The sequence below is a fragment of the Theropithecus gelada genome, chromosome 13 (assembly GCF_003255815.1).
Source record: "Theropithecus gelada isolate Dixy chromosome 13, Tgel_1.0, whole genome shotgun sequence".
Classification (NCBI taxonomy): Eukaryota; Metazoa; Chordata; class Mammalia; order Primates; family Cercopithecidae; genus Theropithecus; species Theropithecus gelada.
Genome location: NC_037681.1, coordinates 104,713,203 through 104,717,648, shown reverse-complemented (window position 1 = coordinate 104,717,648; position 4,446 = coordinate 104,713,203).

The following is a 4,446-nucleotide window of genomic DNA, read 5'->3' as shown; positions in this document are numbered from 1 at the left end:
ATATACTTTAAACAATCGCTAGATTACTTATAATGCCTAATACAATATAAATGCTAGGTTAATAGTTGTTACACTACATTACTTTTTATTGGTATTTCTGTTGTATTGTTATTTTTTTCAAATATTTTTTGACCCACAGTTAGTTGAATTCATGAATGTGGAACCACTGGATAGGGGAGGCTAACTGTATTTTAAAAGCAGGAACACAAGATCAACTCATCACATATAAGTGATCACACACAAGTGAAAATTAACAGCTGCTTTCTCTTTAGAAGCAATATAAGTCAGAATACAGTGTGATGCCATCTTCAAAGTGTTGAAAGAATAAATAACTGTCAAACAATAAATAACTGTCAACCAAAGATGGTATATTTAACAAAACTATTTTTTAATTAAAAAATACATTCCTAGAAAAACAAAAATGAAGATAACTTTTTCTAGCAGATTTGCATTACAAAAAACAGTAAAGAAAGATTTTCACTAAAGTAAAATGACCCCAGAAAATAATCAGAATCCATACAAATAAACAAGGGGAACTGGGAAAGACAATTATATATTTCTAAAGGAAAGCATAAATATGTATTACTTTTCTCTCTTTCTTTTATCTGATTTAAAAAGTAATTTATCTAAAACATAAGAATGTCATATATTTGTCATTAACAGCAGAAAATAGGAAGATGAGAGTAAAGCTATATTGATTAAGCAAATGCTACCAAAGACTTTGAGAATGCACAGAAATAAATGAAGGCAATGTTGATGCCTGCTGGCTGATGGAGGTAGTCGTTGACAGAGGTTGGGGTGGTTGTGGCAATTCTTAGGATAGGACAACAAAGAAGTTTGCTGCATTGATTGACTCCTCCTTTCATGAAAGATTTCTCCATAGCATGTGACGCCGTTTGATAGCCTTTTACCCTGAGTAGAACTTCTATCAAAACAAGAGTCAATTGCACTATGTATATAAAATGTACCTGTCTTAATTTTAAATATTTTATTGCTAAAAATTTCTAATGATCATCTCAGCTGATGGAAAGTATTGCCTCAATGTTGGTGACTGCTGACTGATCAAGGAGTGGTTGCTAAAGGTTGAGGTGGCTGTAGCAATTTTTAGGATAAGCCAAAAACTAAGTTTGCTGCATTGATTGACTCTCCCTTTCATGAAAGATTTCTCTATAGTGTGTGATGCCATTTGATAGCCTTTTACCCAGGGTAGAGCTTCTTTCAAAACAAGGGTCAGTTCTCTCAAACCCTCCAACTGCTTTAACAGGTAAGTTTATGTAATATTCTAATTCTTTTGTTGTCATTCCAAGAATGTTCACAGCACTGTCATCAGGAGTAGACTGTATCCCAATAAACCACTTTCTTTGCTTATCCATAAGATGCAACTTCTTGTCTTAAAGTTTGGCCAGAGACTGCAGCAATTCAGTCACATCTTCAAGACTCTTTTCTAATTCTAGCTATTTTGCTATTTCCACCACATTTGTAGTTAATTCTTCCACTGAAGTCTTGAACCCCTCACTCATCCATGAGAACTGGAATCAACTTCTTCCAAACTCCCATGAGTGTTGATATTTTACCTCCTCCCTCAATCGTAAATATTCTTAATGGCACCTATAACCATGAATCCATTCCAGAAATTTTCAATCTACTGTGCTCAGATCCATCAGAGGAGTCACCATTCATGGAAGCAATAGCCTTATGAAACATGTTTCTAAAATAACAAAACTTGAAAGCCAGAATTACATCTTGATCCATGGGTTGAAGAATAAATACTGTGTTTGCAGGCATGAAAACAATATTACTCTCCTACAGATATCCATCAGAACTCATGGTGAAACTGTGGATTGTCAATGAGTGGCAATATTTTCAAAGGAATCTTCTTTTTCCAAGTAGTAGGCTTCAACAGTGGGTTAAAATATCCACTAATCCGGCCAGACACTGTGGGTCACGCCTGTAACCCTAGCACTTTGAGTGGCTGAGGCAGGCAGATCACAAGGTCAGGAGTTCGAGACCAGCCTGGCCAATAGGGTGAAACCCTGTCTCTACTAAAACTACAAAAATTAGCTGGGCGTGGTGGCAGGCACCTATAGTCCCAGCTACTTGGGTGGCTGAGGCAGGAGAATTGCTTGAACTGGGAGGCGGAGGTTGCAGTGAGCCGAGATTGTACCAGTGCATTCCAACCTGAATGACAGAGTGAGACTCCATCTCAAAAAAAACATATATATGTGTGTGTGTGTATGTGTGTGTGTGTGTGTGTGTGTGTGTGTGTGTGTGTGTGTGTGTATCTTCATTAAACCATGCAGTAAATATATGTGATAAAATCCAGGATTTGTTGTTCCATTTCTGTAACACATTATAGTATATGTAGCATAATTCTTAAAGGCCCTAGGATTTTTGGAATGGTAAATGAGAATGGGCTTCAGCTTAAAGTCACAAGCTGAATAAATCCCTAATAAGAGCATCAGCCTGTCCTTTGAAGCTCTGAAACCAGGCGTTGACTTCTCTCTAACTACAAAAGTCCTAAATGACATCTTCTAATATAAGGCTCTTTCATCTACAATGAAAATCTGTTGTTTAATGTAGCCACCTTCATCAATGATCTTAGCTAGATCTTCTGGATAAGTTACTGCAGCTTCTACATAAGCACTTGCTGCTTTACCATGTACTTTTGTTATAGAGATGGCATCTTTCCTGAAACCTCCGGAACCAACTTCTGTTGACTTTGAACTGTTCTTCTGCAGCTTCCTCACCTCTCTCAGCCTTCACAGAATTAGAGAGTTAGGATTTTGCTCTGAATTAGGCTTCGGCTTAAGGAAAGGTTGTAGGTGGTTTGATCTACCCCAGCCACAAAAACTTTCTCTATATCAGCAATAAGGTTGTTTCATGAGCATATTAAGAAGACATTATGATAAATGAAAGAAAATAGTTACAAAAGACTAAATAGTGTCTGTTTCCATTTATATGAAATGTCCATAATTGACAAATGTACAGAGAAAAAAATTTGATTAGTGGTTGCCTAGGCTTGGGGTTAAGGAGGAAAGTGGGGACCAACTTGCAATGCGTATGAAGTTTCTTAGAGGGGTGATGGAATGATTCTATATTTAATTATGCTTATTGTTGCAGAACACTACAAATATATATATAAAACAATTCATTGTACACTTAAAACACACATATATACACACTCTAAAGCCTATTGATGTTATCCAAGAACAGTCTCTTTACTTCATTCCAGTAATCTAATAAGTTGTAACTGGGAATTTGCAAGGTCCTAGTGAATCACTGAAGGTGATTTTATAGAATATATGACTTTCTCCTAATCTGTTCTTGCATTCTAACACATCTCTGGTAAGAGGAGAGAACTCATGGTGTATGAATTTATACAACTCCTTCAGTGTTTTTAATGATAGTTTTAGTTTATCAAAAAGAAAAGAAAATATTTTACAAAAATCTATTTTCATTTTATTTCTTTTTTTTTATTTTTTTAAAATTTATTTATTATTATTATACTTTAAGTTGTAGGGTACATGTGCATAACGTGCAGGTTTGTTACATATGTATACTTGTGCCATGTTGGTGTGCTGCACCCATCAACTCGTCATTTACATCAGGTATAACTCCCAATGCAATCCCTCCCCCCTCACCCCTCCCCACTCCCCATGATAGGCCCCGGTGTGTGATGTTTCCCTTCCTGAGTCCAAGTGATCTCGTCGTTCAGTTCCCACCTATGAGTGAGAACATGCAGTGTTTGGTTTTCTGTTCTTGTGATAGTTTGCTAAGAATGATGGTTTCCAGCTGCATCCATGTCCCTACAAAGGACACAAACTCATCCTTTTTTATGGCTGCATAGTATTCCATGGTGTATATGTGCCACATTTTCTTAATCCAATCTGTCACTGATGGACATTTGGGTTGATTCCAAGTCTTTGCTATTGTGAATAGTGCCGCAATAAACATACGTGTGCATGTGTCTTTATAGCAGCATAATTTATAATCCTTTGGGTATATACCCAGAAATGGGATGGCTGGGTCATATGGTACATCTAGTTCTAGATCCTTGAGGAATCGCCATACTGTTTTCCATAATGGTTGAACTAGTTTACAATCCCACCAACAGTGTAAAAGTGTTCCTATTTCTCCACATCCTCTCCAGCACCTGTTGTTTCCTGACTTTTGAATGATTGCCATTCTAACTGGTGTGAGATGGTATCTCATTGTGGTTTTGATTTGCATTTCTCTGATGGCCAGTGATGATGAGCATTTTTTCATGTGTCTGTTGGCTGTATGAATATCTTCTTTTGAGAAATGTCTGTTCATATCCTTTGCCCACTTTTTGATGGGGTTGTTTGTTTTTTTCTTGTAAATTTGTTTGAGTTCTTTGTAGGTTCTGGATATTAGCCCTTTGTCAGATGAGTAGATTGCAAAAATTTTCTCCCATTCTGTAGGTTG